Source organism: Lutra lutra, chromosome 4 (assembly GCF_902655055.1).
Source record: "Lutra lutra chromosome 4, mLutLut1.2, whole genome shotgun sequence".
NCBI classification, from domain to species: Eukaryota; Metazoa; Chordata; class Mammalia; order Carnivora; family Mustelidae; genus Lutra; species Lutra lutra.
The window spans coordinates 57,756,383-57,779,526 of record NC_062281.1 but is presented as its reverse complement, the minus strand read 5'-3'; the positions used below and the strand labels follow the sequence as shown (position 1 = coordinate 57,779,526).

Genomic DNA, 23,144 nt, shown 5'->3' with positions numbered 1-23,144 from the left:
CAAAACACAGATTCTCCCTAGAGTCTCAAGATAAGAACACAGATTGCCAGCACTTCATGTCACTCCAGGGAGACCCATGCTGGACTTCTGACCTACGGAACTGTGAGTAATAAATGTATGTCATCTGAGCCACTAAGTTTGTGGTCATTTGTTACAACAGCAATAAAAAACAAACACAGGGGCTATTATAGGAATAAATTGAGACTTTAAATAATTTGCTGACAGAAGAATGGGCATTTTAGAAAAAACATTGAAAATATAGGAGGCTATTGATAAAAGACTTCTCAGATTTCCAAAAATTTTGTGGATAATTTACTTTTTAAGTGCCCTACACTCTTTTATAAAGTTACTTGGGTGGGGTAAAAGATCTCAAATGATATGTGTTAAAATAGAAATTAAGTAATATGTCAAATGTGAAATGTCAGTTTGACAATTAGTTCTAAAAAAATTTTATAATCTATTAATACTATCAAAGTTTAGTTTAATATCTTACTTATTTTTATTATTACTATCAAACCCCATCACGAACCATTATTTTTTTATGAAGACAACCTTTTATTTGTAAAAATAAAATGGGACTAATTTCCATTGTTTTAACAATTTTGAAGATTAACAAAATAAAAATTGATTCCTTTTCTTTAATTATGTTATGTTAGTCACCATATAGGACACCATTAGTTTTTGATGTAGTGTTCCATGAAAAAAAATGATTGATTTCTTGGCTTCCAGTCTACTATTTAAATGTTGAAATGCACTAGAAAAGACTTTGTCTTAGCTCAGAGTTTAGTCCAGTTCATATGGCAGTCTTGAAAATTTCACAAGAAAAAGGAAGGAGGAAACCAAAAATGTCTCTTTGTACCTTTTGTGATTTCACAGCAAAGATAAATTTCAATCCATCCATTTCCATTCTAGTCCTACATGCCCCACTGGTCTGGGAAAATTGTTCCTGACAGAGGGATGAAAACAAATGAGAACTTGCCTATGTTTTGCTGATGTGCAGGAGAGATCTTTCCCAGAATTTCCTTTTGGCAAAAGCAAATCTTTTGATTTACATAAAAGTGACTGTGTTTTTCCTTTCACTTGTACCCTTTTGATTTACATTCTTCCTTATTGACTCACTTCTTCCTGGCGTGTTAAAAATCACTCCTCAGATTCTAGAATGACTGTGAGTCCTTTTTGGCTCTTCTTCAGGACATGCTTCTTCATGACCACACTCATTCAATCTCAGCTGTTTTACCCCCCATGACTAGCCTGAAGAATGGGGCTCATTTGGGGCTGCTCCCTATGGTCCTATTCTCTTTGCCATGTGTGGGAAGTAAAAACGTATTTATGGCACGAGACCCTGTATGGTATTTGAGTGCCTAAAATGTTTTAAAATAGTACTATTTTTGTAAAAGAGATGAGATCAAATGTAGTAAATTTTGAGCCTACTAGATAGTGAAGTGTCAGTTTTTAAGAATAACAAATAAGGATGGTTTCAGGAAAACTTACAAACAAAATTAATTCATTTTTAAATGTCAACTGTACACTTAAACAGATAAAGGAAAGCAGAGAGCAATAATTAAAGGCCCATGGGTTTGGGGACTAGATAAAACTACTATAGGTATGAACACAAGTTCTGTAACAGATTTGCTCCGTGACCTTGGACTTAATATTTACCCTTTATTTTTGCTGTTGTCCCCATCTGTAAATGAGGATGGTGACACCTACCCTACAAGGCAGTTGTTGTAAGGATTAAAGCACAGTAAGTCCTGACACATTGCACAACTGTTTGCCATCCTGTAAGCTTGTTGAGAGTGAGAACTGTTTCTTCTCACTTTGTTTTCCCCATGTTAAATACAGCAGCTATCTGGTAGACAAGCAAAAGATACACACTGAATGACTGAATAAGGGCAGCAGTGTGAATAATCTAGAGTAACAGGTCGTTGGGATGAGTGTATTCCTGGTAGGAGAAGCTTACCTGTGGCTTTTCATAGAATGAGATTTACGTGATTCATGGATAGCCAATATTTGCAATTAGATTGCATTCCATGGGAACACACAAGTTGAGCAAAAAGCCACCCAAGACCTTGCTTAGCAATTAAGGGGCAACTGGCCTGGGACTAACAACCCTTATAAAAATAAACAGAAGTCAATAACAATGCCAGTCCCTTTATACTCATTCTTTTTTTTTTTTTTTTAAACACTAGAATCAATGGATCTAGGCTATTATCCATTTTATATTATATTGCTTTAGGAGTCTATCTTATGCCATGGAATCTTCTTTTGGCATACTGAAATACAGTGAATATATTTGATAGGGAAGTTTGGAAATTTGGGGGTCTCTTTTTTTTCCCCCTCTGTGAAACCGCTGATCCGAGAGTCTGGAAAAACCTAAATGCTAGACTTGAGCAAACTTAATTGAAATGTGGCTTCAATTTTTACTGTCTAGTTCTGACAGTTCTTAAAACAGGCTATTAACTTATTTGGAACCCTGGTGTGAGAACATCTTTGAGCTGAAACTTGGAGATCTTTTAATAAATAAAGATGGTAACTCAAAGAATGAGGCAACATTATCACTGATCAGGAAAAGATTTATCTTGGAAATAATATTATGGGTTATTACTAGTATTTTTAATGTACTTTTATAGCCAATATGGTTGGTTGTGGATTGCATTCAACCAAAAATGACTCATAAATATTTTAAGGTCTTACGCTTTGAGGATAGTCAATCAAATTTAAATAAAGCACATGTTTTAAAGCGGCATATTTAAAACTTCAGCTACAAAAGGTCTTCTTTTAGCCTGAGAATGGCATCATTCTTTCTTTAGTGAAGCTAATTGCACCAGGGAACAAATATAAATCATTCTTAATTTTATTAATCTATTTATACTGCTCTGCCTGAATCATCAAAATATGATGACGATCAGGCTTTTAAGTTGTCTGATGTTTTGCTCTTTTTTGTTTTGCAATAGTTTAATAAAGTCATATTATATATTACTTGGGAGTGCCTAGTATGAGTGGGAAAAGTAATTAAAGACTTGTGATAGCAAACATTTTTGTGCCTGATAGCATAAACCCAATGGATTTAAGTGATTTAACAAAAGATTTCATTTGTTATTTTGTAGTAATAAATATGATGAAAAAGAGAATCAGATTAATTTTAAAAGGAAAACAGAGCAAATCTGTTTATATCTAATTAAATTGATTCATTAGCTATGCTATTATAACTATCCCATTAGGAAAGCATTGTTAAATAATTAAATACAGAGTCACTCAATATTATCAAATTGCATTGTTTTAATCAAGGTGTCAACTCCAATAATATAGATAGATGACAATGGGTTAAGGACCTAGGACATAGAAAGCCGAGGATTTAAGGGGCAGAAATGGTGGAAAAGAAAGAAAGTGAGTAATGAAGAGATGATTCAGTGGTGAAGGCAGAGCTGGTGTTCTTGAACCAAGTCCAAGAGGTTGGCAAAATAGAGGGAAAGGGATGAGAGGAGGGCTGTAACTTAATATTAAAAGAAAATGTGCCTTGGAGATTGACATACATTGGTTCAAATCTTAGTTCCACTGATTGCTTACAACAAGACCTCAGGCTATTTGTTTTCTTGTTTGCAAAATGGGATTAATAATGTTTGCCTCTTATGGTTATTTCATGTTTACCCACCATTTGGCGTTATCTTTGGACTGATCTCTCGTTCCCTGGAACTTATGTTTTAGTAGATGAGATAGTGTACACAATTACTAACAATATTACATTTTAGTAGATGAGATAGTGTACACAATTACTAACAATAGAGTGTGATGTAGGCAGTGCATATGCAAGGTCCTCTAGCAACAGAAAGATGGGAGGAAAGAATTCAGCTTGGATAGGTGGGGGGAAATTGCACAGAGAATGAGACTCTTACTACTTATGTACCATTATTGATTATCCAAGGTCAGCACCTATCTTAGTCCATTTGAGTGGTCACCATAGTGTCGATGGCTTAAGCAACACAAATGAGTATTATTTTGTAGTTCTGGAGGCTGGAAATCCTAGACAAGAGTGCTGGCACTGTTAGGTTCTGGTGAGAGCTCTCTTCCTGGATTGAAGACTGCTGCCTTACCCCTGTGAGGTCACTGGTCTTTCCCTTTGTGTCGGCTGACATGTGCACTAAGAGAGCTCCCTGGTGTCCCTTCCATTTTGTAGAAGGTTACCAGTCTTACCCAATTGGGACCCCACCCTTATGAGCTCACTTAACCTTAATTGCTTCCTAAAATTCCTATCTTTAAATACAATCACGTTGGGGATTAGGGCTTCAAGTATGAAGTGGAGGGTGGGGGGTGAGTCAGTTCAGTCGGTAGCAAGCACCTAGTTAGAAACAGGTATGGAGACTGTGAAGACTAAGGGACAACAGCTACAGGGTACATAGTCCACCTGTTCTGAGGCTGATCAAAAAGAATACAAAGCCCAGACAAGTACTCTTGACAACCAGGAATTCTTCACCAGAAGAAAATCCTTCATAATAAGATGACAATTTTTCTCAGACTCGAAACTGTTGCATATTTCCTTTTTCTTTTTTAGGGCAAAAGACAAGTCTCTAAGTATGGTTATCTGAGGCCTTGCGGTGTAGCTCAGTGGGAGCACATGGCAGAAGAAATGATGCTGATATAGAAACAGATGATGGAGAAATGAGAAGTACTATCTCATGCATCTTTGATTCTTCTGTGGGGTCTGGTTCTCTGGCAGATGCTCAATGCCAGTTTAATTAACTTGACAGGAAAACCCAAGTACATTAAAACAAGTATGTGTTTTTGGTCCAATGATGACAGAAAGTATCTTCTTTCCAGAAAGAGAAAATTAAATTGCTGCTTAATATTCCAGAAAAGGTGATGTGTTTGTTAAAATATCTAAGTTACGTATTCCACAGAAGCTCACAAATGTTGAACTCAGTGAAGAGTGGGTGCAAACAGAGTGCTGGGATATACATTTCATTTCCAACTTCTCTTATGTGCGTAAGAAGACAACACTGTGCTGCCTTCTTTAAGTTAGACTGGCCGGTGAAGTGTAGGGCTGGGCCATGAAGTGTAGGCAGATGTGATGCAAGACACTTGGCAGGCTTAGCTTTTAAATATACCTTGTATATTTTCAATATACCTTGTATCTTTGCTGCTAGAGGTCACACCTGACTTGGAGACTACATGCTGCCTATTCTGAAGCTGTAAGATCCAGGAGCCTCATTTAATCTGAACTGGCTTTGTGTAAGCATAGGGAAGTCTATTGTATTAAAGCCACTTAGATATCAGTACAGGTTATCTTATCCTGACTCACACATTGCCCTTTCCATGTGTGAGGAAAGTTGTTTTCTGTTCTGTTTAATTCTATTTGATTTTAGTTTTCAAAAATATGGGTCCCAAGCTATTAAACTGATTTAATGACCCCCTAATGGGTCCTGATCCATAGTTTGAAAAACACCCATTTAAAGAATTCAGACAAGGTAATGGGATGCTTGCATTAAAATGATTGAATCACAGGCTTAAAGATTTAGACTCTGGGGTGATGGCTCAGAGAATCACAATTGGGTGGTTCCATTGTCTTTCTAGGTAGCTAAAAGCCTACCCCAGCCTTTTCATCGATTGGTAACAATGGAAACCAACTCTAGAGAATTGTGTTTTTCAAAATGAGGCAAATACTATTAAACCATCATAAATATTAATGAGATACTCCATAGAAAGGACAAAGAAAATGAGATACCAATTTTGAAATGATTGGGTTTTTGTTATTGCTGTTGTTTTTCTTCTTGATCTGTGATGGCTCAGACTGTTCCATTTTCATGAATGGTCTTCTTCAAGCTAGGATTCCCAGGCTTTCACTTCTTATTTCCAGCTTCCTGGAGCAGTCTGGCTGTGGCCTATCCCCAGGAGTTATTATCAGTCCAGCTGCTTTTCCTCCTTGAGGCTTGACTCCTTCAGGATAAAGTTCTCTCTAAGAAAAGTTGTTCACTCTCTAGACATCTGTCCCTGTGTAGCCAAACCTTTTCTCCCTGTGTTCACGGTACCCTCAACCAAGGAACTGATTCCTGAAACTTTGAAACCGCTCTCAAAGAGAAGAATGTTGTCAGTATAACATCTTCACCTCCTTTTGATTGTTTCTGATTAGTTCATTTTTAACTAATATGTTGGTCAAACAAGAGAGTACTGATTGGGCTTAGAGACAGCGGATCTCCATCCCTTCTGAAAAATGTAGTAAGTATTAATATCCTAGTATATCCTAGGTTTAGATCTGACTCAACCCACTCTCCCGTATGTGGGTTTCAACTTATTTTGAGCCCTAAAGAGATTTTTTTTTTTTTTTTTTTGTCTACCCTGTCTCTAGTTGAACTGTCAGAAAGGTTTGATGACAAGGAGCCAAGTAAGCTTTCCACTGATAACTTTTATTTAAAATTTTTTTTCATTAAGCTATCTCAATATTTCAACACAACATATTAGGAGCAAATTTAAAACAGATTCTGACTAAACTTCTTCACAGGTTAAAATCTTCTGATGTCCCCTAGTTTTGGGGGAAAAATGATTAGTAAATATTTTCCCCAACATAGTTAAAAGCATGTGTTCTTGCTTTTACACAAAGATTTCATATTCTGTGGACTTGCAGAACAGGAAGAGAAATGAAAGAAAACTGTGTGAAAGTTATACAAAAGCCACGAAATGTGAGATAATAAGCAAAGGTACAAATAACTGATATTCAAATATGACATTGTTATTTACAAAAAGGCAGAGTCTTCTAAGAGTAGAAGTGATACATCTAAACCAGACACCTAAGGGCAGAATAATAGCAGAAATCATAGTAAAGTTTGAAGTGTCATTGTGAGGGGACTTATTCTCATCACAATAAATTAATCCCTATGCCTAGTTCCTAATTTGATTATTCAGTGTGATTATTGTATGAGGCTGCTGGTAACTGGCATGCAGTAGAAACACAGATAATCAGGCTGCTATAGCCCTGATGGCTGCTGGTGTTTGGGAAGAAGGAAGCACCAGATATAAAGAAGCGGGAATCATCAGAAGTGTGCAACCATGGTAATCGATGTCCTTTCCACCGTGGAGAGCAAATGGGGGACAGAATCAAGGACCCTTGAATGCAGTGCCAAATAAACTATTTTTCCTTTTACATAAAAGAAAAACCATCAGAGGCTTGAAAGCAGGGTAGAGGCTTGGTGAATTTGAAGTTTGGACATAGTCCTCATTGGAAAAGATGGATCGGATGACTGGAGGTAAGGAAGTCAGAGATTAATAATCTAAACTCAGGCTGGGATGTAGAAATGGAGCTAGTGGGTAAAGGATTTGGTAAGAAGGCAAAAGTAGAATCCCCCAGGCTAAGGAATGTGAGAGAGGAGGAGGGCAGAAATCAAGATAAGGTCCCAAGTTTCCTTTCCTGGTGACTGCATAAATGGTGATACAAGGAAAAGAACATAGTAAAGAAGTAGGCTTGGGGATAGTGATAATCAGTTCCGTTTTGAACTTGTTGAGTTAATTTTCAAGTTAGACCTGATTTATGATGGTCTTTGAAAAGCAGGTCAAAGAATTCGACTTCAATGCAGTATTTGACAAAAGCTATTGAAGAGCTAAATTATGGAATAGTAAAGATGTTAAAGTACAACCGATTGTGCGTCTATATCGCTTTTAAGAAGAGAAAATATATTAAGAAAAATCCATCTTGAAGAAGCTAGTGCTATAGATATAGTGATAGCAATAGAAAAATTTAGCAATAGAAAAACCTCCCACAGAAGGGAGATTTGATGTCATGTCATGTAAGGAACACAGAACCCCCAACTATATAACATCTGTGTCTCACTAAGAAGTTGACGTCTCTAGATAATGAAATTCTGCAGGTGGAAAGCTTGGCAGGTGGGCCGACAGGGGACGCCTTTGTAAAAATTATAAAAGGTGCCCCCTTCTTCTATGGGAGGCTACAGCCCCATGTTGGAAGTCATCATTTAGCACTGGCAGTGTGGCCTGAACTTTGGCCCCCATTTACCCATCTGACCCAGCCTCCCTTTGCAGTGTGGGTATGTGGGTGTTGGTGCCAGAGGGAGGGTAGATAAGCCTGGAGGCATTTGACTAGATAAGAGAGAAGGAAGGGAATCAGGTTTTATTTCCACTTTAAGTAGATAATGGACTCCTTGGGGGAAGGAAAATCAGACTTTTTCTAATGACTTTATAGAGCAGAATTCGGACCAGCAAGCAACTATTTTGAAATAGTAGGTAAACTTTTTAAGTAAATAAAGCTACCCAAAAGAATGACTGACTTTTTCAGGAGACAGTGAACTCAATTTTTGGTAGTAACAAAATGGAGTCTGGATGTCTGCTTGATAAACCTTTTATAGAGGAATTCTTTGAAAATTCTTTCAAGCCTGTGATTTGATGATTACTTGCCAAATGAGTGTTATGGCCAGTAAATCTGTGACTGGAATTGGGAAGGCAGAACTTGGTATGGTTCTTGTAAGAGGAACATTTCCTCAAATAAAAGGATTAGGGGAAAAAAATATAACAGCCCCCTACCTCACACTTAATTTTTAATATTTGCATAAATATGTAATATTTGCTACAGTTGACTATGACTCAGCTAAAGGTACCAGATCTGCTTTGACCTCAAAGTTCTACCTGATGGATTGATTATTCTAGCAGAAGTTGTGGTTGATGCAATCCTGATTTAACTTTGGCTACATTATTTGTCTGTCTTCCCCAGATTATCTAATGTAAATAAGTGGATTTTTTTTGTGTGTGTTTCTGAATTCCATTGCTTTGATAAACTTTATATCTCTGATATACTTTATATCTCAGACATCAATTTTATCTCAAAATGGAGGTGTTGTTATGTTGAATGAGGACTTGCAGCTGCCTCCATTTTGACCTCAAACTTTCTAGATGGGTTTTTCTTTCCCACTGTCTCTTGGTTCTGGAAGACCCAGGAGGCAAAGCACCCCAAAAGGGAATAGAAACTACCCCCTCAAGCAATAAGGACTACCCTGAGCCAGCAAGAACCCACACGTGATTGACTCCACGACACTGATGAATTTGACCTTCAAAACCCTTACCTACCTTTGCCCCATATTTCTCTTGTGTAAACCTGCAAGTATTTTTAGCACTTTGGAGACTGTCTTTGAGATGCTTGTCCACTAATTCTCTGGTGTTGGCCCCACTGAAATAAACTTTCTTGATTCACCACTGCTTGTTTTTCTGCCTTTGGATTTTGTCAACGGCATATGGTCCAACCTGGTCTGTTTACTGTGCCCTGGCTACATGGACCTACTATAAATAAGTGTACATGTATAAACTTTATTTAACTGAAGCAAGAACATAAGAATAATAAAGATCAAAGATCTTGTTTTTATTTAATGTTAGATTAATTAATCCATCTAATTTTAAGAAAATGAATTTTCTTTGAAAAAGAATGTAAGTTGATAAAAATCAAGTTTCTTTTCAAAGACTTCTGCAACAGAGAAAGTGGAAACAATATGGAGAAAGGAGAACAGCTCACTAAGAAAGATGAAGAGGAACCTGAGCCTGCAGGTTAAGTTACACAGCTAATGTGACTTCTGCCTTTTCAAAGGATAAATAGAAGGTCAAGAAGATAAAAATCTGGCTTCCTGGTTCAGCAGTTCCAAGCTGCTCATCTTGGAACATATTCTGTCTTCCAACTAATTAGCCCTCATTGGAGACTAGAAACAAATTCTAACAGATTAGAGTGTCTGGGAGTTAATGTTTTTATTTTAGCAAATACTGTGTTTAGCAATTACATAAGATGATACAGGTTGTCCCACACTATCTGCAAGTAGAACATTCCCATGAAATCTTTCATAAGCCATAAAATGAAGATGTAGCTAGCATTAATTTCTATGGAAAAAAATTTTTTTGAGCATTCCCAGACCCAAAAAAAAACCTCTCTTAGGCTTTTCTGATACCCTATGACATATCTTGCTAACAAATGCACAAAATAAATCAAGATAAAGCACAGATGCTCACAGACACACTTCAAAGCTATGCTTGGCTTGATGCTGAGATGTGGCATGTAGTTCCCAGGGAAGAGCTTGCAGTGCCAACTCTCGCTTGGGGAGCCAATGCCTCCATGAGGGTTTGCTTCAAAACAAATGCTGATGCTATTTTTGCTTTTCACCTTTTTCTCATAATAGCAAAAATTATCTTTGGATTTATTTAGCTTAGCAAAAACAGGTATTAATGTAGGTCTTTCCTAAAAGCAACTGCAACCAGGATAAGGTGAACTTCGGAAAATCCAGGGATGCCAATACCTATCTTTAATGATAACCATATGATCAGAATTGTAGGAAATAATGGAAAATAAATATTCAGAAGGTCAGTGGTACCCATGAACTCATGGAAACTCAAATACTGTATCATTCAAAAAGTGAATTCTCATTTGATTTATGGGAAACCCATTCATCAATAGTCAATTATAGGCTGCCTACCATGTGACAGGCATTCAAGATGAAAATGGCAGTAGCAGCAAGAGCAACCACCAAATACCTTTTTAAAAAACCAGTCATTATTGTTAGCTTGATGTAACAAGCTAACTGCCTAAAATAATATTTCAATTCAAGTAGCTTTAAGTGACCAGAAACATGCATCTTTACGGTGTACCAGATATTACTGAATTTAGGGTACTATCATTGCTACATAATTAAAAGTCCTTTATATCAGCATGCAGAAGGAAAATCAAAATAATATTTACTCTGCCTTATGTGACAACCTTTCATAGTTTATTGCCATCTGGCATGAATATAGTCTAGAATCAGGTTTAGTATTATAAAGTATTATTGTCTCAGTTATTTATGTACACGTAACACATTACCACTTGATGAGTGGGTCTTGTCTGCTGGTTCCCAGAGCTGCAAATGCTTGAGGTATCAAAATTATGCTGACTCTTTAAGTATGCGTTGCATCAGATCATTGCTGTGTTTCCTTTATGACTAGAAAAAAGCCTCTCTCTCCACTTTGGCCAGATTTTGTCCTTTAGGCCTCAGAGCTACATTGCTTATGCTTATGTCTAATGATGATCTTCCTAACAACATTTCCTTGACCTTCTGCTGACAGTCCCTCCATCACAAGGATGTGTTTTTTAAATCCATGTGTCAACTGGCACCATGGGGTACCCAGCATATAGACAAAGATTATCCTGATGCTTCTGTGAAGGTGTTTAGATGAGATTAACATTTAAATTGGCAGACTCTGAGTAAAGCAGATTGCTCTCCATTACATGGGTGGGTCTCATCTGATCAGTTGAAGGCCTGAGTAGAACAAAAAGACCGGCCTACCCCAAGCAAGAGAGAATTCACAAGCCTGCTGGCCTTTAGACTGGAACTGAGGCTTTGGTTCTCCTGGGTCTCCAGCCCACAAGACCTACTCTGCAGATCTGGAATTTTCTAGCATCTATAATCACATAAGCCAATTCCTTTTAAAACAGTTCTCTCTCTCTCTCACCACATACGCATACACGTGCACACACACACATACATACACACACTATTGGTTCTGTTTTTCTGGAGAACCCTGACTAATGTGGACAGGACATAGGGCAGGACACTGCCATTCTCTCCATCATAGCTGTCTTGGCCCAGGGCATAAATCCTCTCCCTCCTTTTTGTGCCTCAGTCAAAACATCTCAAGTGATTCAACATGCATTCCCCTAAAGTTGATTCCATAAACTCCTCTAACATGTATGTATGTATATATATATATATATATATATATATATATATATATATATATATGAATCCTAGAAGTACACATAACCTTTGATGTACATATTTGTATATAAATCATTGTCCCTATTTTCGACTGCTTTCCCATGATGGATAGAGAGAAGTGGAATTCTTGGGTAAAAAGCTATGAGTTATTTAATGATCTTCATTCATATTGGCAAATAGCTTTCCTCAAACATATATCATTACTGGGCATTCATCAATAACGAATATTCACACTCTTATAGTATGTTGTTATTCTAACTAGCATCTGCTTGATTGCTGGCCAAATGCAACACAGTTTAAAAGTGTATTTGCCCTGGGACACCTGGGTGGCTCAGTTGGGTAAGCAGCTGCCTTCACTGGGGTCGTGATCTCAGTGTCCTGGGATCAAGTCCAACATTGGGCTCCTTGCTCGGCGGGGAGTCTGCTTCTCCCTCTGCCTCTGCCTGCCACTCTGCCTGTGCTCTCTCTCTCTGACAAAATAAAATAAAAAGTCTTAAAAAAAAAGTTTATTTGCCCTTATTATTTCTTTTTCTGAGAACTGTCTTTTTTATCTTTTTACTCTTTTGGTGTTTGGGGAAATAAAGAGGGCTAAAGACATTTACCTTGTATCTTTTATATAATTCAAAAATATTTTTCTCACTTTTGTTGCTTGGTTTTATATTTTTATGCATTTTTTATAAAAGAAATATATATTTGTTGTCAAAAATATGGAAAATACAGAAAATCCCATAGAAGGAAATAGAAATTACCCAAATTTCCTAGAGATGGCTATTACCAACATTTTGCTGTTAAGTTCCTCTAATCTTTTGTTGTGGATATATAGAAATAAATATATACACATAATTTTTTAAAGGAAAATATAATGATATTGCATATTCTGCTTATAACATTTTCAATTTTTACTCCAGGATATATAATGAAAATCTTATCATGTTGTTATTATTATTATTATTATTATTATTATTTTTACAGCATGACTTCTTTGACCTATTTCCTATTGGAGATTTTTGGTTGTTAACCAATTTTTACTGTAGTAAATAGGAAAAAACATCCTGGTAAAAAAGTCTTCCAATATATCAGTAGCAAGAGATTACAGAATTAAAATTTCTTATGAAAAATGATGCATATTTTGAAGTTTCTGATACATATAACCAATCCGTTCTCCAAAAAAATTCATAATCCTCTAGTAATATAAGATGCTCATTTCTCTATACTCCCAGTAATATTTGGTATGATTATTAAAAACAGCACCACCAGAAAATAACTTTGAAAATATGTAGGTGAAAATGAGCATCTCTGATGCCTTACCTTTGCTTTGACATGTATTCATGTATTCAAATAGCTATGGAACACCACCACAGACCAGGCACAGTGTTGAGTTCTGAGAAATGAGTAATATCCCCTCCCCCTCCAGAATCATCATTTCCATTTCTTGGGTAAAAAGAAATTCATGACATACATTTTTCCTCTCAAGTATCCAAGTATCTTGAGAATAAGCTGTATCTTGTCTATTTCTCAACTACAGTACAGTTATTCCAATAGGACATTCTAACCAGTGTCTGCTCTATTATGGCCAACACTCTTAAGGGGTGGTTCCATCTGAGTAATATTTTTTCTTTCTTTCTGATGCATTCCTGACTTTTGTTGAGACTGATGTAACACAGAAGGTATGGGTGAGCCAGTTGTACAATGAGCCTCTGAGACCAATTGTGAAATAAAACTGAAAGGCAGTTTGATATTGTAGAAAAAGGTGGATTTTGAGTCAGAAAGATCTTAGTTCTCGCACTTGCACAGTAACCTTGGACAAATAACTTAGTTGCTTCTTTTGTGAAGTGTGACTTATAGAACACTTTCTCACTGAATAAAAAATTCCAGAAGAGTACCCGCCGCTGAGCAGAGCTAAGGATTTTAGGGTTGTTTCAGTCAGACCTCATTTGCTACTCAGTCCATCTCCTTTCACCGATCTTCTCTCCTATTTTGATACCTGTGTCTTCCCAGGCATCCTTAATCTTCCTGCTGGAAAATGTGGTTCTTCATTGGAGATGACCAATGTGTGCTTTCTTGTAGAAATGTTACGAACCTTGCTCACGTACAAACCCTTGCTCTGACCAGACCTTGTTTTCCACAGTGATAACTAGTTATCAGTAAACCTGTGAGCTTTTTATGGGAAGAAAACATGTCTTCTGTTTTATCTGCCTTTCCATCCAGTGTTTTCCTAGCAGTGTCAGGCACGCCATAGATCCTTAATAATTATCTATTGAATCTGAACTATTCATCTGAACTTGGATTTAAGGATTTATGTGTTCAATCTCAAAAGTGTTTTGTTTTGTTTTTCATTTCAGTCCCCTTCTTTTGATTCACCTGAACATGTCCTGTGTTACTATTCAAGACTGAATCCAAATGTCATCTTCCCTGGGAGGCCTTGCACAGGTCCCTATGGAATAAATTAATCACATCTCAAGGCTCTCCAGGCACTTTCTTTAGTTACTCTCATCATCTTCTTCTTTGGTAGACTCTGATCTCTTATTTATCTTTGGATTCCTAGTGCTCAACATACTGAAGTAAGTGTTCAATAATCATTTTTCTGGATTGAATGGAGGGGGAAAGTATGTTAATCATTCCTATCACTTTAAATTTCAGTTTGTATAAAGGAAAAGTCAGTTTAAAAAGTCCTTGAATAAGTGAGTGAAAAGATGAAATGTGCAATAATGGGGGAGTTCAGGGAATGAGGAGATAGAATAGGTTTTAATTGGTGGCTCCATAGCTTATGGTTACATGTATAGGGGCCAACTTCCCCTTTCTCCGGCTGCCCCTAGTCTCTGCCTGGTGCCAGAAGGAAACCCATGAGGGCCCCAGGAGGCTCAGTCAGTTGAGTGGCTGTCTTTCATTTAGGGTTCAGGTCATGATTCTAGGATCCTCGGATCCAGTCCCGTAGTGGGCTCTCTACTCAGTGGGGAGCCCGATTCTCCCTCTCCCTCTGCCTGTTGCTCCCCCTAACTTGTGTGCTCTCTGTCAGATAAATAAATAAAAATCTTAAACAAACAAACAAAAAAAGGAACCTATGGGAGGTGGCAGCACATTCCATGTAATTTACTTTTTAGAGATAATGCTCGTCCCTCACAACACACTGCTCTCCACTGACGATGGGATTCTTGGGACCACAGCAGACTCATGGGCAGATATTCATGCTTCTCAAAACACAATCAGAGGCCTTTGTAGAAAAATGGCCCTGCCGAGACAAGTCCATGGGTCTTCCTTACCTAACTCATTAAGGAAGTACGTAGGTAACCAGAACTGCAGTGGAAAGGCAGGGAGGTAAATAAGGATCAGCTTCAGAATCTAATTGCTGGTTTTGAAAATCTGTCACTTTGCCCTTGCAAGACCTTACCCCTTGGTGTTGTTAGTAAATTTAGTGATCATACTTTTGATTCAACCTCTCAATTTAAAGATTGAGGTGCTTTATGGACTTTAATTTTCTAAGGCTTTTGGAAAATATTTAACCTTTTCCTTATCGGTATTTCTGAGAAATTTTTGTCATACATGGTCTTTTTTTTTTTTTTTTTTTAGAATTAAAGATTATGTTTAATAGAAAATGATCAATATATTTCAGCCCTCCTGAATTACAGTTTTGGAAATAATTTCAGTAACATGAGGATCAACTTAATACTAAAACTGTATGGAGTGGTTGACTCTTGGTGATTCTTTTTTTTTTTAATTAATTAATTATTTTTTAAACATATATTTTTATCCCCAGGGGTACAGGTCTGTGAATCGCCAGGTTTACACATTTCACAGCACTCACCATAGCACATACCCTCCCCAATGTCCATAACCCCACCCCCCTCTCCCAACCCCCCTCCCCCCATCAACCCTCAGTTTGTTTTGTGAGATTAAGAGTCACTTATGGTTTGTCTCCCTCCCAATCCCATCTTGTTTCATTTAATCTTCTCCTACCCCCTCAACCCCCCATGTTGCATCTCCTCTCCCTCATATCAGGGAGATCATATGATAGTTGTCTTTCTCCGATTGACTTATTTCGCTAAGCATGATACCCTCTAGTTCCATCCACGTCTGTCATACATGGTCTTAGACCATCACTTAATCTATAGGCATTTCTTTCCTCTTAACCCTGTTTTATACTCGAATGCTCATTTCTCATTTGTCAACTTTGAAACACTGAACCAAACTAAACTCAAGCAAGTCTTGGTGGAAGTAATTGTCCCAAGGATATCTCTCAGGGGTTGCACTGTTAATAGGAAGATGGACATATCCTCAGGTTTCCATACCCTTATGTTCATTTCTCATTCACTATAGACTTGAAAGAATAAAAATAAACATTGAGAAAAGAAGGGTTTAGACTTCGGAAAATTTTTGTTCCTCTCAATATTTTTGATTTGACTTTGGGAAAAGAATGTTACTGTTTTTAGACATCAAGTTATTTTGGGGTTTTGAGTCTTCCACCAGTTATCCATCAATTTGTGGAATCAACATAGGCAAGAAAGGAAAGAATAGGGGACTGATTACTTAATTTTTAAAAATAAAACTGATGAGACAGCAAATGATATTCAATCCTATTAAAGAGACCAAGCATAGACCTTAAAAAAAAATCTTTACATCCCTTGCATTGGGATTGTGTGATATGGTTCCACAATTCAGGAGATTGGAAATTATAGAACATCTGCAATGAAATTGGTTTTCTCTGGAAAACTGATGAATCACTTACTGCCAATGACTAGAAGGAAAAGCACTTGTTTATGCCCTTATGTAATGAATTTTTATGAGGTGAAGTTTGCTGTTTATAAAAAATACACTTTAAGCTGCTGTAGATGTAAAATAATAGAATTCAGAATTCAGAGCAATGCATTACTGCAAAGACAGTCACTAGCAGAGTATTATCTGCTTACAGAACACCAAAACAGGGCTATTACTTCTATAATGGAATTAAAAAAAATCTCATCTACCCAGTTGGATTCTAGAAGAAAAAGTATTTAAAGAGACATAGCTGAAATTGACAGCTCCAAAATTGCATGTATTTTCAATGAAAAGTTATTAATTCTCTTATTGTGCTCCTGAATTCCAACTGTGTTTTCCCTCAAAGCAAGAATGCCACAGAACATTTTAAATTAAAAATGGCACTCCTAAGATACACTACAAAAGACAAACTGGGGGTGCTGTCTTCTCACCACTATTAAAGAAGTGCTTGTACAAATTTCTCCACAATAATACTATCAGTTGCTGTGCTCAGTATTTGTGAGGGGCTTCATGATCAAACCCCCAAACTCTCTTGCCTTCTTCAAACACTTCCTAAGCAACTGTATTGTGCTGGTAACACTTTTTGGGTGTAGTGACATGAGAGAGAGACAGAGAGAGATATATATAACCTCTGTCCTCTTTGAACCCATGGTCTATTTTGCTGTTTCAGAGAGTTATCTAGTTGAAACTGAGGAATATTTAGTAAGTTGGGGTTTGCTTTCAAAGAATATATTTGCTCTTTTGTATTTGATCAGGAGCAAAGCATTTTTATTTATTTATTTATTTATTTATTTAAAAATTTTATTTATTTGACAGATGGAGATCACAAGTAGGCAGAGAAGCAGGCAGAGAGAGTGGAAGGGAAGTAGGCTCCCTGCTGAGCAGAGAGCCCCATGCTGGGCTCAATTCCAGGATCCTGGGATCATGACCTGAGCCAAAGGCAGAGGCTTTAACCCACTGAGCCACCCAGGTGCCCCGGGAGCAAAGCATGCATGCATGCATGCATTTATTTATTTATTTATTTATTCATTTATTTATTTATTTATTTATTTGATTTTATTTATTTGACAGAGGGAGAGAGATCACAAGTAGGCAGAGAGGCAGGCAGAGAGAGGGGGGAAGCAGGCTCCCCGCTGAGCAGAGAGCCCGATGTGGGGCTCGATCCCAGGACCCTGGGATCATGACCTGAGCTGAAGGCAGAGGCTTAACCCTCTGAGCCACCCAGGCGCCCTAGCAAAGCATTTTTAAAGCAACTGACCATACTGTAGCATTTTATAATTTTTGTTGACTAAAAAGGTACATTTACAAATTGATGTGGATTTAAAAGAATAGAGGCTATTAGGAGAGGATACTATTAGGAGAGAGAATTCTTAGTGAGATATGATTAGTAGGGAACCATCCTGGACACCTCTCAGAACTGTAAAGTCTCTGGTTCACTTATTCAGAATTTTGACTATTTAGATAAAGTCTCAGATGAATTTCAAGTTTGTAATATGCCTTACTAGTAAACCAAACCATAAAATACCTCAGAAATATCAGCATTTTTGTGTCCACGTCTGGAAGGAATACAGAATCCTGGGTCAGATCCTGGGTCTTGATTCTTAGTTGAGGAAATACAGGCATCCTACAGGCTTAGGCAAACTGATAATATAAAATATACTGTCAACTGTTTTGATCCGGTGTATGAGTTCTAGATATTTTAAAGTAAGTAAACAACACTTATTTAAAAACACCATACATTTATTTATAAACATCAAATACTTTTGGAAAAGGGAGTAGGCACTTTTTACCTTTTTGTTGCCTACATATTTCTAAGTGGTTAAAGTGTTTGTATTATATGGAGTCAAAGTTAATATTTAATTTAAAATATCCAAAATAATTCAGACTCTTTCAACAGTTGTGGTTGGTCAGAAAGGCAGGACTTTACTGTCATGCAAAAAATAGATACTCTAAAAAAAAACAAAAAACAAAAAAAACAAAAAAAAAAAACAAAAACAAAAAAATAGATACTCTAGGATTTTTTAGAATCATACATTTCTTAAATTTACATTTTTAACTTGTTTATTAGCTATGCAGATATTTTACCTTTGAAATGAACTGTAAAAAAATTGGCCATGAGATTTTAAAGCAATAACTGGTTTTAGTGTAATGAAAAAGTATTACATGCTCAATGTAGAAAATTTGGGAAATACAGAAAAATGTAAAAATTAAAGTTGAATAAATGACTAACCCAGAGATGTTTTTTACATGTATGTGCCTGTTCATCTCATAAGTGTCTGTTTGTCTCATTTCAAGATATATATGCATCTGTTGAGATCATATATTTAATATCCAACTTCTTTCATATTATATTGTGAACACTTTCCCATGTAATTGAAATTATTCATATGTATTTTTGCACAATTTTTTCATGGTATTTATATGACATTCAGTCAATTAAATAGCTATACTATTTTAGTTTCCTATTATTGAGCATTTGTGTCATTTCACATCTTGTGAACAGAGCTATAGTGAAAATCATTTCAGTAAATCTATTTTCAAATTCTTATAATTTCCTTGAGATAAATTCTTAAGGTCAATGGATATAAACATGTCCACACCCATCTGATTTTAAAATCAGCTTTACTTATCTTAGTAGATTTAGGTTTTATTGGCTCTGGGATTTCAGCACAGGGTGGGTTCAATCTGTTAGTGAGGACAAGTTACTCTACTGCCAAACAGAAAGAAAGTGAACTACCTACTGAATACCATACTTTTGGATTTTCTGGCCTCAGGAGTGACTTGGATTAGTCTTGTTTGAATTGTTCTTATTGGCAGAAAACAACTCAAGGTAGTGCTCAAGGAAGGCCTTTGGACAACATGATAATGATGCTTACTTTTAAGAAAAATGACATTTTAAAACCATAAGCTTTGTCTTGAAAATATCAAGAGATAGTAAGTGACAACTTAGGAACAGAAAGGCACAGCCTGTCTTGTTACGCGATTTACATACTCTTTGAAGGAATAAAAACCCCAGACGTACAAGTGAAATACTTGTCAACTTACTTGTGATGAATATAAACATGTTCTACATACTAGCTTTAGCTGGAAAGAAACATGGAGCAGCAGTTCTATAGATAATATGGACAATTGTTTGGGCTAAAAAGTCTGTTTGGAATTGTTCTGTTGCTGAAAATATCTTTCCTTAATTCAGGTAACACTTCACTTATTAAGTACTATTAGGAAAACCAGCTCTTTGTTAAAAGCAAATGTTCTAAGTGAATCAAGTTTTTGCCTGTAAATGCCAACATGAAGGCTTCCTCAACTATAACCATACTAATGTTCCTGCCTTCTTAACCAAATTATACGGAATATAAGGTACCCTTATTGATGATCCAAGATCATTTTTATTTATTTATTTATTTAAAATTTTATTTATTTGACAGGCAAAGATCACAAGTAGGAAGAGAGGCAGGCAGAGAGAGAGGAGGAAGCAGGCTCCCTGCTGAGCAGAAAGCCCAATGCGAGGCTAGATCCCAGGACCCTGGGATCATGACCTGAGCCAAAGGCAGAGGCTTTAACCCACTGAGCCACCCAGGTGCCCCCAAGATCATTTTTAAAACCATTATTATTACTCATTTGGTCCTTAGAGCCTGTGTGTCCCTGATCTGTGACCAGATTATAGGTTTTTTTTTTTTTTTCCAGTGATACCAGGCTTTTCTTTTTTATTATTTATAACTGTAAACATATTTGCTTTCATCAGCTTTCCCCCTCCTCTTACATTATTTTCAGGCTGTTGTTGAAAGTTCATTAGAATTCTATTCAAAATAAAGCAGCTTCTGAATGGGGACTCAAGGAAATACCTCGAGTAGAGGTTTGGTGTGTGGAATCCATGAAAATATATTTTGGTTTCCTACAGTTTTGTTTACTTCAAGGTTCCTGACCATTTCAGATAGTGACACTGTTAATGTACCACAAACCTAATAGATATGATAACGATCATCGGTTGTACCAAATTGCCTTTAATTAGGTTTTCTGGCCTTTACTCATACCTCATCATACCTTAATCACAGGGACCCTTTTTTTTTTCGTTTTTTAAAGATTTTATTTATTTATTTGACAGAGAGATCATAAGTAGGCAGAGAGGCAGGCAGAGAGAGAAGGAAGCGGGCTCCCCGCTGAGCAGAGAGCCCGATACGGGCTCAATCCCAGGACCCTGGGACCATGACCTGAGCCGAAGGCAGAGGCTTTAACCCATTGAGCCACCCAGGCACCCAAGGGGACCCTTTAAAATAGGAACTTGGGAGGAGTCAAGATGGCGGAGAAGTAGCAGGCTGAGACTACTTCGGGTAGCGGGAGATCAGCTAAATAGCTTATCTAAAGATTGCAAACACCTACAAATCCAATGGGAGATTGAAGAGAAGAAGAACAGCAATTCCAGAAACAGAAAATCAACCACTTTCTGCAAGGTAGGACTGGCGGAGAAGTGAATCCAAAGCGACGGGAAGATAGACCGCGGGGGGAGGGGCCGGCTCCCGGCGAGCGGCAGAACAACGGAGCAAAATCAGGACTTTTAAAAGTCTGTTCCGCTGAGGGACATCGCTCCAGAGGCTTAACTGGGGTGAAGCCCAGGCGGGGTAAGCACGGCCTCAGGTCCCGCAGGGTCGCAGAAGGATCGGGGGTGTCTCAGTGTCGCAGAGCTTACCGGTATTAGAACGGGGAAGCCGGCTACAGAGACAGAGCCGAGGAGTGACTCTCAGCTCAGGGTTGCCTTGAACCGGTCGCAGGCTCGGTCAGCTCGGAGCGCTGCCGGAGGCCAGGGTGACGGGAGTCATTTGGCGCTGTTCTCTGAGGGCACACTGAGGAGTGGGGCCCCGGGCTCTCGGCTCCTCCGGGCCGGAGACCGGGAGGCCGCCATCTTTATTCCCGTCCTCCGGACTCTACGGAAAGCGCTCAGGGAACAAAAGCTCCCGAAAGCGAACCCGAGCGGATGACTCAGCGCGGCCCCGGGTAAGGGCGGCGCAACTCCGCCTGGGGCAAAGACGCTTGAGAATCACTACAACAGGCCCCTCCCCCAGAAGATCTACGGGAAACCCAGCCAGGACCAAGTTCACCTACCAAGGAGAGCGGCGGAATTCCAGAGGAGAAGAAAGCAAAGCACGGAACTCATGGCTTTCTCCCCATGATTTTTTAGCCTTGCAGTTAATTTAATTTTTTTTTCTTTTTCAATTTTTTTTTTCTTTTTCTCTTCTTCTGCTAAATTTTTTTTAACTTTTACCGTTTTCTTTTTTTAACGTTTTTTAAATAGTTTATCTAATATATATATATTTTTTCCTCTTTTTATATTTTTTCTTTATCAGCTTTCTTTTTTTTAATAGTTTTTTTTTCTTTCTTTCTGAACCCCTTTTTATCCCCTTTCTCCCCCCTCACAATTCAGGATCTCTTCTGATTTGGCTAAAGCATATTTTCCTGGGGTTGTTGCCACCCTTTTAGTATTTTACTTGCTCCTTCATAAACTCTTATCTGGACAAAATGACAAGGCGGAAAAATTCACAACAAAAAAAAGAACAAGAGGCAATACCAAAGGCTAGGGACCTAATCAATACAGACATTGGTAATATGTCAGATATAGAGTTCAGAATGATGATTCTCAAGGTTCTAGCCGGGCTTGAAAAAGGCATGGAAGATATTAAAGCAACCCTCTCGGGAGATATAAAAGCCCTTTCTGGAGAAATAAAAGAACTAAAATCTAACCAAGTTGAAATCAAAAAAGCTATTAATGAGGTGCAATCAAAAATGGAGGCTCTCACTGCTAGGATAAATGAGGCAGAAGAAAGAATTAGCGATATAGAAGACCAAATGACAGAGAATAAAGAAGCTGAGCAAAAGAGGGACAAACAGCTACTGGACCACGAGGGGAGAATTCGAGAGATAAGTGACACCATAAGACGAAACAACATTAGAATAATTGGGATTCCAGAAGAAGAGGAAACAGAGAGGGGAGCAGAAGGTATATTGGAGAGAATTATTGGAGAGAATTTCCCCAATATGGCAAAGGGAACAAGCATCAAAATCCAGGAGGTTCAGAGAACCCCCCTCAAAATCAATAAGAATAGGTCTACACCCCGTCACCTAATAGTAAAATTGACAAGTCTTAGTGACAAAGAAAAGATCCTGAAAGCAGCCCGGGAAAAGAAGTCTGTAACGTACAATGGTAAAAATATTAGATTGGCAGCAGACTTATCCACAGAGACCTGGCAGGCCAGAAAGAGCTGGCATGATATATTCAGAGTACTAAATGAGAAAAACATGCAGCCAAGAATACTATATCCAGCTAGGCTATCATTGAAAATAGACGGAGAGATTAAAAGCTTCCAGGACAAACAAAAACTGAAAGAATTTGCAAATACCAAACCAGCTCTACAGGAAATATTGAAAGGGGTCCTCTAAGCAAAGAGAGACCCTCAAAGTAGTAGATCAGAAAGAAACAGAGACAATATACAATAACAGTCACCTTACAGGCAATACAATGGCACTAAATTCATATCTCTCAATACTTACCCTGAATGTTAATGGGCTAAATGCCCCAATCAAAAGACACAGGGTATCAGAATGGATAAAAAAACAAAAACCATCTATATGTTGCCTACAAGAAACTCATCTTACACCCGAAAACACCTCCAGGTT

At 37.7% G+C, this 23,144-nt stretch overlaps 1 protein-coding gene across 7 annotated transcripts in view; it reads right to left on the bottom strand.

Moving 5' to 3' along the window:
- PEX2 (peroxisomal biogenesis factor 2) overlaps nucleotides 1-23,144 on the bottom strand; it is a 95,286-nt gene that overhangs the window by 49,161 nt on the left and 22,981 nt on the right. For 3 of the 7 annotated variants that reach the window (XR_007126632.1, XR_007126634.1, XR_007126635.1), the window contains exon 3: nucleotides 18,004-18,119. The exons of the other annotated variants lie outside the window; for them this stretch is intronic. The gene's annotated coding sequence lies outside the window, so the exon portion shown is untranslated. The remainder of the gene's footprint in view (nucleotides 1-18,003; nucleotides 18,120-23,144) is intronic. 7 annotated transcript variants of the gene reach the window in all.